Source organism: Rhipicephalus microplus, chromosome X (assembly GCF_043290135.1).
Source record: "Rhipicephalus microplus isolate Deutch F79 chromosome X, USDA_Rmic, whole genome shotgun sequence".
Classification (NCBI taxonomy): domain Eukaryota; kingdom Metazoa; phylum Arthropoda; class Arachnida; order Ixodida; family Ixodidae; genus Rhipicephalus; species Rhipicephalus microplus.
Window position 1 is genome coordinate 131522012 of NC_134710.1, and position 13014 is coordinate 131535025.

The following is a 13014-nucleotide window of genomic DNA, read 5'->3' on the forward strand; positions in this document are numbered from 1 at the left end:
TAAGGGACTGTGCCAGTGCATAATGCAGCAACCAAATAAACAGCAACATGCCTGAGCATCAACATTTGAGTTTGCCTCCCATTACATGACCTAAACGACCTAAATGAAGTCACAACGATTCCTCGATTCCCTTACTGCACTTACTTAGCCCCAGCAGACTCTTTCCTGTTCCCAAAAGTGAAATCTACCTGCAATGCACATCACCATGTCTCTTCAGAGAAACTTGTGCGCTTGCCTTTTAAAGACTCCTGACAGCAAAAGATTTGCTTGCAACTTTTTTACAGGAATTTGTAGCTTTGCTTGTGGTAATACCGAAATTGAAACATGACTGCTCTAACACATTGCATAATCAATACTAGTGCATTAATTACGATATTGTGTCGATTGAAAATGCCTACCTAAGTATCCTAAGAGACGAGCACCACACAGCGTGAAATTGCCTGAGACTGCATGAGCTGAAGCATCGGTCAAGAGACCGATACTTCAGCGCGTGCAGCCTTAAAAATAGGGAGTCCTGTGGGTGCTGAAGAACGAATAAACAATGTGAGGACTTTATCATATTCCCCTGAGATAGAAAGAGGACAACTACTGCCGTAAGCAGCCAAAACCACTGTGAGAGCAGCCCGGCAACAAAGTGAGAGGGGGGAGGGGTGAGGTGGCACTCCTCACTAATGCCAGCTAGGGTATGGTGCGCACCCCACAAAAGTTTTCTGTTGTCGAAAAATACGCCCCTAACTGATAGAACATCACGTGTGACCTGTTTGCATCAAATCAGAGATGTCGATTGGTGCTAATAACTCGGATGAGCTCTCACCCTTACTTTAAAACAAAATAAAATATTTTATAGGCAGCGCTCTTCAATAATAATTGGTCATAAGTGCCTCCGCATGCTGGACTGTCGGACAACACAAGCTTATTTCGAATTTCCAAATTAGGTGTCAAGAGTCGTTTAAAAACCTTTCAGAAATAATCTATAAGGATGCATTTTAGTAATGAAAAAGCCATTGGCAAAAGTGTGTCGGTGCTCAATACTTCAAAATCTTTAGGATGATTCAGCAGCGTCTTGAATAAACTTGTTTTTCCAAAACCTTTTCATATACAAAAGGCTTATTAAAGTAAGCTCGAATTTTCAGGGAATGAATACAAAGACTCGCACAAGTACAGGTTGCAAGAAATATATGGCTACACGACCCATGTATGCGCTAGGAGTGTTAACAATGCTAGTAGCCACGACGGCGAGTATGAAACACTTTTCCCTACGCTGAAATAATAAAGCACGTAATATTTTAGGAGTTGGAGGCTGACTAATAATCTTTGCATAATACCTGAGGGCATCCAGCCCGACAGAATGAGACGCTCACTATGATTGAACAGAATTAGGGTAACTTTAAAGGCTTGTGCACCTGCGTTAGGTAAGTTTGTTAGAACTAATGACAAAACAAGTTGGTGGAGCATCAGACGTATTTCAAGTTAGCAGGTTTGGTCTCTGCCAAAGGAAAACTATCTTTTTGTGTACCTTTCTCACAATTGCAGTATAAATACTTGAAATAATACCCCCTATATTTTCATTGGTTTTCTTGTTATTATTAACATTTTGCTATGGTTGGAAAATGAACTCTTAGCATTCCCCATTTTTTCGTTCATTCCATACTATGAAGGGATTTAGTGATGATGAGCACTTTGCATAAAACAAAGGTCTAGCATGAATCTTCTCAGAGGCACTCAGGTTTCACCTACCGAATTAGGGCATAAATATTAGAGGGCTTTGAAAAAACAGTGAGTCCATTCACCTCTATCTACCCTATTTTCAAATTTTGCGACATTATGATAAGGCAATACTTCCAACTTTCTTGTTGGGTGCTTTGGCAACAAGCTTCGATATTATTGAGAAACTTGTTTTTGTTTTTGAAACTAGTCTTTTACCTCACATTACATCACCACATTCATTTGAATTAGCACCCATAGTCAGTAATGAACCAATTAAAAAATCTTTCAGTACAATCCTGCTTTCGAATGCCGGTTCTTTTAAAACTCTTCTGTGCCCTATTCTGTGCCATTTCGACTCACCAAGCACTTGGCATGTTGTTCACGCAAAACTTGTGTAATTGTCCGTGATACCATCAAAATAAGGCAATGTTGTGAAACATGCCTTGTTAACCTTAGTTGGACAGACCATGCATGGTGAAAGAACATTTTTCTATTGGTTCAACAGCATCGACACTGAATGTTACAATTTTGCTCAGTTTTGTTTAGTGTTGCAGTAGAGTTGCGCTTGTGCTAGTATATTCGTATCTGATATTAGTCCTGTCTCGTTGCGCTACTCGCAATGGCTTTTATGTCTAAAAACGAAGTAGTCCAATCATCAACTCTTTTTTGAAGCGTTGCTTTCTTTCTTCCATCGCAGGAATGAGCACAGCTTCGGCCTTACCTGGTGCAAAAAAATATATATATTGTCCCTGCGCTTCACTATGATGGACAGCTTGTTTTTCAAGCATAATCGCAATTTTCTGGAATAGCCTACCTTCTTGTGCCTCATGTGGAATACACCTGAAAAAGCACACAGAGAATTGTTCACAGAGCATGCATTATTCAACTTTTATACAAACAGCTGCATTTCAAAGCTTTGACATGAATTCAAAGAAATTTGTGGTGACTATTTTGCCCTACTGTTTTTTTTTTCTTTCACAAAAGTGCTTCTCTCCTGGTGCTATCTTGATAAGTTTGATTGCAGTTAATGGTAATGTTTTCATTGACATTATCTCACCCTTAAGAATGGTGGCAGGGTATTTAAACCAACACATATGTGTTGTATGAATGTTGACTCAGTGTGATTTTTATGGTGTCATGGTTCCTGAATACTCTATTAGTTTTGTGACTGGGTGCAGATAGGTTATTGACCCGTGCATACATGTTTAGTATGTTGTGCCTTGAAAACCAGTGCAACAAAGCTTAATGCGAAATTTCGGAAAATGTAACTGGTTGGTTGGTGTTACATTCAGTGCCAGAGTGATTTTTCACCTGCCGAGATCTCTGTAATTGACACCATAATTAATACACTATAGTTGATAGTTATTGTCCACAATGTTTTTCCTAGCCTAATTGTCAATTGATTACTGTTGTGTCTAACAAAAAAATAAGCCCCTCTAAAACGCTCCCATTTTTTTGTTAATTTGCATTCAGTTAGCACATTATAACTGGGTCATCACATGCCAAGTCAACCAGCGTTTTTCAGACCATCACAAATATGACCGGAAAACTTTCACATTTCTCAGAGAACTCGTCCTGGTTGTTTATTTTGATCGCCAAAAGTTCTCGTGCCTATTGTAAGTCTTTAGTTATGTGCAGACTGAGATAGAGGACGTCAAAAACAAGTGTTTTCATAATATGTTTTGTAATTCACTTGATAAAATGATATTTGTGGCAAGGTAATGAAGCAATGTAACTGTAAAAGTGATGACTCATTAATGTATATCAATTCTCCGAGGGCTTCCCACACCAGCAAAACTGAATAGTTGCCAAATTTGTTTTGTTTTTTTCAGGTAACATAGCAAGCTCAAAGGGCACAAATATATTATGCGCAGCTGGCCTGTTTGACATTATAAAGAATAAAGATATATTGGGCGCTGAAAGTATAGCAGATCGTCTGAGAAAAAAATTGTGATTTTCTTTTTTTTTGGGGGGGGGGGGTAAAAGCTCTGTATTCAGCGTCTAAAGTCACCTTGCTGCTTGGGCAAAAATATGTGTGATATCTCACTTGAAAGCAATATGTATCAGGTGAAAATAGGTGGAGTTTCTAGAGAGTATTATTTTTTAAACTAAAAAAATATTTTTATAAAGTTTAATGTTTTTTTCACAGCTTTTCACCTATGTAACTCTGCAGCATGATGAACTTGCAAAGGCAATCTTCAGCCCAAGCCCACTGATAAACATGTAGATGGCAATCTTGGTGCCATCTATAAAACAACCGTAAAGAAAGTGGGGTGATCATCTGTGTTCTACTGCCAACGCAGGTGCACTACAAGGAATGTAGCTAGAGTGTAGTGACAGGTAACATAGCAAAAAAAAAATTGTGTTGGGTTGTGATAAGAGAAAAAGTGTCAGCCACATTTTATGTACATTCCTGTGTGCATTTGTATGTATAGGTATAAATGCTTATGAATAACTGAAACTAAAAAATTTTTAGTCCAACACCAAGGTAATTTTTTTGCTGCTGTATACAGAGTTTTCCAGAAAAAAAGTGTGATTTGCATTTCTTTTTTCAGATGAACTACTACACCTTGAGCACCTAAATTACTTTTAATTTGTAGCATGTCAAACAGACTGATTACACATATTCTATGTGTGCTTTTTGAGCTAGCTAATATCCTGTAAAAAATATGCATCTAGAAATTCATGCATTTTGCTCGTGTGAAAAGCCCTAAAGTTGATATACATAAATAAGTCATTATTTTTGCAGTTACATCAATTCATTACCTTGCTGAAAATACCTTTTTGTTGAGTGCATTCCAAAAACATCTTTTAAGAACATCTAGCTCAGGCGGCGAAAACTACAGACTCTTATAAATACACAGGGAAGTTGTCGGCAATGTAAATTAACAAGATGGACAAGTTTCGAGCTTTTAGAAACACGTGAACATCATTTTAGCTATATTCGTGGTGGTCGGAGAAACGCTGAATGATTTGAAATGGCATGCCCAATTGCGTGCAAGTATGCTAGTGGACGTCAGTGATGATTTATTAATGGGTAGTGTATGTTCTGGTGTTGTAATGCTGCAATTTTTATTTGTTATGTGTGTGTGTGCTGGTTTGCCCCATTACCATTTTAAATGCAATATGGTAGAAAAGGTGAAGCTTAGACAATATTGAATGTATTCTTCAGAAAATATTAGCATAGCATTCATCGGAAAGTGAGACAAAAAAAGCTGTCTTCTTGTTCAGTCCAGTTTTCCAATGGTATATGTTTTGTTAGTACTTTTAATGCATTATAGTTCTATGGAATCTGCGTTTTTTCGTATCTTCATGAATGTCTTCTTTGAGCTTGATCAATATGGTCGCTAATAGCACTGAAGCAACAAATGTATTGTAGTACACTCTTCAACCTCTCTTGTACTGTTGTGATTTGAAGCTGATTTGAGATAGTCAGGTGAAAAAGGCTTTGCTGTAACTTGAAAGATGATCCAATAGTGCCTGCAGGTTTTTTTTTTTTTAGAGAAAAATATAGCTGCATCCATCCATTGAGGTATGCCCGTTTATTCTATATGTTATATGTGTGCCACGGGAAAAGTGTCCAGAAATCTGTAAGAGAACGTTAGTCACTGGTATAGCATTTAATTCAAACAAGTGCCGTAAGTGAATCTCTTGACACATTATAAGTAAGTTCTACATATATGTTATTGGGCATAGTCATCTACAGCACCAGAGCTGCAGACATGAACTTTTTATTAAGTTAGGTGATGTTTTAATAAAAGTGTAGCAGATTTCTAGTCAGATACTCTGAAGGGATTGGCAAAGCGTGTTGAATGTTTGTATTTCATTTGATTTTTTTATTTTTCAACTGTATGTTAAAATTTGTGAAGAAAATGTGTTTGTAGTGTTTGTACATTCGGTGCTTTATGTGGTGATAATTATTGTGCTCGTTCTGTACAACTCCTGCGGTCAATAACCATGCTCACTCCTGGGAAATGACCACAATAGTTGTACTTTGTGTAATTTAACCTCCACGATAAATATTATGTAAGTCTTCAGTCTGTGTGCTCTCGTAGGCCATAAACAGAAACTTTGAAAGGATCCGTATTTTGCTTTGCTGTTTGGGCTGTAGATAAGCTTTTGTTTGCATCAAATCTTTTTTAGAATGCAGCCTGCAGCTTTGCAAGAAGGCTTGCTCAGAGGGAGTTCCGGCTGCAGTGATTACTCCCATTCAATACCAAAACTACACCCAAAAAAAGCGAGCTAAAACGCCCTATAGTCCACCTATTGACTCCGAAAAAGAATAAAAAGACAAAAAACAGCTTGGTCACGTGACTAAAATATTCCTGTTCAGTTTTTTTAAAACGCCTAAAAGGGGGTAATGTAATGCCCTAATTACACCAAAAATACTCTCAAATAAGAACCATAGTATTCCGGGTTCGTTTTCACAGAGCCACAAAGGGAGTAAAGTTTTTGTCTAACCTACGCCCTTTGTATGCCCTACCACATGGGCGTTTTTGTTACTCCCATTTCGAGGGCATAAAACGTGTGCAGATGGAAGTGATATAGAGGACAAGCCAAAAACTGCCATCTGTGGTTTTTCTTTTTTTTTTTAGAGTGCGGAGTCTTTCGAAGAGTGTTCAGCCTAAATGTAGAACGATGCAGCAAGCGACTGAAAAAAAAATAAGTCTAACTTTAAAAGACAAGAAATCAGTGGGTCAGCCAGCCAACCGGAATTCAATATATAATAGTTGAAATCAAGAAGTAGAAACCGGTATAAGCCTGGCACGCTGCACGTAGGCACAATATCCGCTGGTCATTAGGGGAACCTACCGGATTCCCAGAGAAGGACAACGTACTAAGAGGGGACAAAAAGATAGCTGAGCTTATGAGATAAAGAAAATCGCAGGGACAACGTGGCAGAAAAGAACAAGACTGGGATGATTGGCGGATCATGGGGGAGCAATTGCCCTGAAGCGGGCGTAGTCAGGTTCTTCTTCTTCTTCTTGTTCGTCTTCTTCTTGTCGTCGTTGTTGTTGTCGTCGTCGTCGTTGTTGTTGTTAATGATGATGACGACTTTACTTTCACTTACTCTCTTCACAACCATACGAACAACAAGAGGGGGCAGTCTCGCCACATTGATATACATGCATTTACACATGAATCTGCTCAAACTACCGCCGATAGTCACGTCAAAGAAAAAAAAAGATGCTTGTGTTTCTCCTTCTCCTCCATCGGCTCGCCGTGAACTCACCCCGGGCCCTCCCCCTAAAAAAATTCTGACTACGCCTCTGCCTGCGTGCGAGCAGCACATGCGAGGCACGTCGTGTCCCCGTACGAGTTCATCGTGTTGGTGGTCCTTTGAAGGCGTGCGCGCTATGCAGTGTCCATACCTTCACGATTACGGGAGCCACAGTTCGCCAACAAGCACGCAGCTACAATGGAACCGACGGAGTCGACGGCCGGAGTCGCGGCAACCCAACCGGATGTAGATGGTGTTTAAAGCAGCGCGTCAGCGATGACGTATGCCACACGAGGTTTTGAGGGGCATGGGAGGGCGTTCGGCAAGAGGACAAAGCCGCGTGGGAGAGGATACCAGCGGAGAGAAGAGAGGTGGAAGCGTACGCGTACCCATGCAAGAATGAAAATTTTCGCGGGGTGGGTGTCTAATCAACCAGACGACCCCGTTCCCCAACTGGGTACGCCATCGATACACATGTATCATACAACCAAAAAAAGCGGACAGCTTCTGACACTGTCTTCACAAAGATAATACGAACGAATGTTCGTCACAAGTATTTATTAAACCCAGTCATCGTATTTATGATAAATAACCATTTGAATTCAACAGTTAAACACAAACATCAATTAAAATCAGTAATTAGGCTGTCCTGGTTGCAGGTTGAGGATAATATCAAATGACCGTATCCCAGGCACAGGTCCACAGCGTATTACCGGCTAACGACCACATGGTGCCAAGCCCCACTTTCCCATCAAAAAGTCGCGCAGAGCCCCACTTCGCATAAGCACCACTCCTGGCGAAGCAGGTGATAGCGCTAATCATGTGGGTGTACCGCCATAATTCGCCGTAGACTTGAGGGCCGTTGCTTTTATGGGATTCGGTGCAGGCACGCTGGGTCGTGTCCGCCCTCGATGACATTTAAATGCACGAATAACAAGGCTGCCCTGAGTGCAGCCTTCGAAGATGGAGCGGAAAACTTGCAACAAAGGTTACTGATGTCATCGCCTGAATTCCTGACGGTTGTTCGAACCTTGCGCCAACAAACTCGGACGTGAACGTGACCGACAGTCCAACGGGTTCGGCCTGGAACATCGAAGGTTTGAGTGAGACTGAAGACGGGGCCTGCGTCACGGTGGTGTCCGGACCACGGCAGCGAAAAAGTCCGGTAGAAACAGAATGACCACTGGGCAGGCGGGCCTCCAAGGACACAATCAACTACGGCGCCCTCGAACATCACTGGAATGGTGCTAGTGACACGTACGCGCTGCATCACGTCTCGTGCACAAAAGAATGGAAGCCGACAAACTGTGGCCAGCACATTCGCGTGAGCCGGCGTCTCGAGAGCGAACGTCATCTTCGTCTTTCACATCCCTCTGTCGCAACCTGTATGGCGTACTGAACTTTGAATAAAGGTCTTTTATATTAGTATTTACCATAATTGTTTCCTCCCCTGAATCATACGATGGTGATTCGTATTAATTTCTAATCTTTTTTTTTTCAAATAAATATTATTATATCCCCCACGTTTCTCCCAACTAGTAAAAAAACGCAATAGCTCTGTCGTTTTGCTAGAGCACATCATTGTCTCTTCCCTGATCTGACAGGTGAACAATGCGAGACCATGGGTGCGCCGCTACCGCCTACTGCGTCTCCCTGTGACAACTGTGGTGGATTTCCTCTTTCCCGCAAAGCCCAGCCTACCAGCCCTGCAATCCTTTTTGGTATATGCGGCCCGTGCGGTCCTCAACGCTCAATAATCCAATGGCTTCGCTTCATCTAACCTGCCTGTACCAACGAGATACTCTTTTGTCTTCCCCTCCCCCTTTATGGTTATCTTCTCTCTTTCTACCTATCAACTTTACTTGCCCCTTCGCCACCCCTAAAAGCTCTGAGCTACGCCTCCACTACGGGAGGCAAATAATAGAGCCCTTTTATTTTCTTCTACTCTCTAGACGGGAGGACAGCGTCCACGGAAGCGGACTCCGTACACCCATCAAAGTCGACGATTGTGCCAGTTGGCGATACAGGATCTAAGTATATTACGCGGCAGAAAACACGGACGGAAAAGGACAAGTACGCACGCTGGCTATCGACTGAAGGTTTATTTATCCCACACGGCGTTTATAAAGGACAACCAGAAAAAAAGAGAAAAAAGAAAGTTTGCATTTGCACAAGCGACAAACTTCATACACCGGCAGCACGAGCAGAATATCTGATTTATTACACACACGCACCGTTTGCCAGATGATGACGCTCTTCGCCTAGTCAGCGGGAGAGCGCATGTCACCAACATTTGTTCACTGTTTGGATATCAAGTACAGTTCTCATATTGAAGTATAGATTTGTAATATCTGCTTTCCGGCTGTTTTCTGCACCTGAGTTTTGTACTTGATGTTCATCATCAAATTACGCAACCACTAATCAAAGATCGACAAATCAATTTTCAATTTTGTTCTTTCTTTGTCTCGCTGCCTTTGATTTGTTCCTTTTTTTCCATGCTTTTCTAAAATCATCAGTTCATCTTATTTCGTAGAACATGAGCATCAAGATAAATAGGCCAGTGTTTCAATAAGCGTCGCGCATGCATTAGTATTCCTTTATTTAGTGCATGACACAATGTCATACACTAAAGAGGCAGGGTAGTTAGACAGGACACTGGGAAGCTTTCCGAGGAAACCAAGAATCTCGTTAAGAAGCGTCAAATCATGAAAGTCTCAAGTACAACAAACAAAATATAACTGGCAGTGCTTTCGAAGTTCAATAATAGGCGTAAGGTATCCGATGTAAATAGGTATAACACGGAGAAAATTGATCACGCTCTGGAAAACGGAGGAAGCGTTAAAGCAGTGAAGAGGAAACTTGGGATAGGCAAATATCGAATGTATGCACTAAGGGACAGAGAAGGCAAAATCACTACCAATATGAATAGGATAGTTACAATAGATGAGGAGTTTTACAGATATCTCTACAGTAGGACGGACAACCACGATCTCAAAACTATAAGAACTAGCAGTAACCCAGATGACACCTCACCAGTAATGATAGAAGTCAGAAAAGCTTTGGAGAGCATGCAAAGAGGCAAAGCTGCTGGTGAGGATCAGGTAACATCATATCGGCTGAAAGATGAAGGACGGATTGTGCTAGAAAAACTAGCCACCCTGCTTACGAGGTGTCTCCTGACGGGAAGATTACCAGAGTCTTGAAAGAATGCTAACATCACCTTAATACATAAGAAAGGAGATGACAAGGACTTGAAGAATAACAGGCCGATCAGCTTGCTCTCTGTAGTATACAAGCTATTTACAAAGATAATTGCCTACAAAGTAAAGAAAGCACGAATTCAGTTAACCAAAGGAACAAGCAGAATTTCAAATAGGCTACTCAACAATCGACCACATTCATACTATCAATCAGGTAATAGAGAAGTGCTCAGAATATAGCCAACCACTATACATAGCCTTTATTGATTACGAGATGGCGTTTGATTCAGTAGAAATATGAGCAGTCATGCAGACACTGCAGAATCAGGGCGTCAATGAAGCATATATACACATCCTTGAAGAAATATACAGGGGATCAACTGCTACCATAGTGCTTCATAAATGAAGCAACAGAATGCCAATCAAGAAGGGTGTAAGGCAGGGGGACACAATCTCCCCAATGCCATTCGCCGTGTGCTTACAGGAGGTTTTCAGAAGCCTGGAATGAGGACAGTTAGGGATAAGAGTTAATGGAGAGTACCTTAGTGACCTGCGCTTCGCCGATGACATTACATTGCTGAGTAACTCAGGGTACGAATTGCAACTCATGATTACGGGGTTAGACAAGGAGAGCAGAAAGGTGAGCCTTAAAATTATTCTGCAGAAAACGAAAGTAATGTACCACAACCTCGGAAAAGAGCAGTGCTTCGATATAGGTAATAGTGCAGTTCAAGTTGTAAAAGAGTATGTCTACTTAGGGCAGGTAATAACCGTTCAGCCGAACTATGAGATTAAAGTAACTAAAAGAATAAGAATGGGGTAGAGCACATTTGGCAAGCACTCTCAAGTTAATACAGGTATATTGCCACTATCCCTCAAGAAGAAGGTATACAGAAGCTGTATCTTGCTGGTACTTAGCTACGGAGCAGAAACCAGGAGACTTACAAAGAGGGTTTAGCTTAAATTGAGAACGACGCAGCGAGCAATGAAAAGAAAAATGGTAGGTGTAACCTTAAGAGACAAGAAGAGAGCAGAGTGAATTAGGGAACAAACATAGGTTAAGGATATCATAGTTGAAATCAAGAAGAGGAAATGCACATGGGCCGGGCATGTAGCGCAAAGACAGGATAACCGCTGGTCATTAAGGGTAACTGACTGAATTCTCAGAGATGACAAGTGGTTAGGGGGAGACAGAAGGTTAGGTGGGCTGATGAGATTAAGAAGTTTGAGGGTATAAATTGGCAGCAGCAAGCACAGGACCGAGTTAACTGGCGGAACGTGACAGAGGCCTTTGTCCTGAAGTGGATGTAGTCAGGCTGATGATGATGATGACCATGATGATGATGACAATGTCATACCTCGACAACTGATTAACGGAAAGGTATTTGTACTCTTTTACTGAAATCTAAAGAGTAACAATGGGACTGCACATTCCAGTGTTTGCCCAAATGCAAAGAGATGTATGATATCTTGAATTTTGTGTGCCGTATGGCACTGGAAAATGTTTCCGTCCCATACCATCTTGTAGAAAAATGATCATCACAAGACAGCGGGACAAAACGGCGTCGCACAAATGGCACGGCATGCAGGCGACGGGGAACGTGATGCCGGCGCCGGGTACGAAGCTGGCGCGTCAAAGACGGTGGCTCTCCCCTTGATTTTGTTTTTTTTTTTCCTTCTTGCGCCTGCTCTTTCCGACAGTCTGCGCTACTTCCGCACCACGCGGCTGTCACAGGTGTTTTTTTTTTTATTGCTGGGCTCCCTATAGACAGAATTTTAGTTAGTACCCCGGAGCGCGCCGCCTAAATGCCGTTCGTTATCCGGCACCTGACTGAGAGTGTACTGAGATACTCTCCAATAAATCTTATCCCTAGCTCTTTCCAATCTATAGGGCCCTGAAATCTTCCTGTAAACACGCGTTGAATACCATTGGAGAGTTCGTGTCTACCTGCCTTACACATTTCTTTATATTGGATTCTGCGGCTTTGCTTATGAAGAATTAGGTTGGCTGTGGATCCGCTGAAGATTTTTTTTCCAGTATGTTTATCCAGAGTTCGTCGATGACGTGATTCCGCAGTGCCTGCCTCGCTGCTCATGTCTCGTCTGAGTCAGACGCCTTCTCCCAATCTATCCCCTTCAGGCGCGAATTAAATCTGACGTAGCGAAAAAAAAATTTTGTTCAGATTATGAATACATAACGCTATTAAAGAAGGAATCCACAAGAAATTCAGAAAAAAATTCATTGGTTCAATTTTTCAATGGCGTCCACATATGTGGACATTGCGCCTCAAAGCAGTCATATTGTCACGTGACCGTTACCCAAGCGCGCGCACGAAGACGCAGGGAAAGGAAGACGACGAAGGTGCGCCATGGCTTGTGCGTGGGTTTTTCGCCATACTGCCTGTTGTATAGGCTCTAGTAAATACATATTTTACATCTCGCTTTCCTTGTTGCAATACCCATGAACGGTGGAGAAGAAGAAAACAAACGCTTTTATTTCGGAGGCTCGCAAATAATCATTGCAGGAACACTGCTTAGGAAGTCTTTTCCGCAAAAATAATCAGAAAGAGTCTATTTGGTATGAAACAAATAAAAACAGTCGTTCTGAGATGTCAGACAAAGGAAAATGTTGCATTTCCTGCAGCGGACACGGCTTTTGGATGTGCATTCCTCTCTCCGGCAGCGTTGTGCGTTAGCCATGTTTACTTGCTGCGGCCAATGATTAATCCCATCATAGCGAACAGTGCTGACTGGTAGTGGTGAAGCATTGGGTACCTTCTTTTTCACTGTTCGGGAGTTGTCATTGCTCGGACGTCCACGCTTCTTTTGTGGCTTATTGCTGTTCAGCAGGCAATTCGCGACGTCTGTTTGGAACGCCATCATGTC

At 41.8% G+C, this 13014-nt stretch overlaps 1 long non-coding RNA gene across 1 annotated transcript in view; it reads left to right on the plus strand.

The window, feature by feature from the left end:
• Positions 1 to 9283, plus strand: part of LOC142775756 (uncharacterized) — a 30733-nt gene extending 21450 nt beyond the window's left edge. The window contains exon 3 of the long non-coding RNA XR_012886978.1: positions 2405 to 9283. This is a non-coding gene — a long non-coding RNA (uncharacterized LOC142775756). The remainder of the gene's footprint in view (positions 1 to 2404) is intronic.
• Positions 9284 to 13014: the final 3731 nt, after the last annotated feature.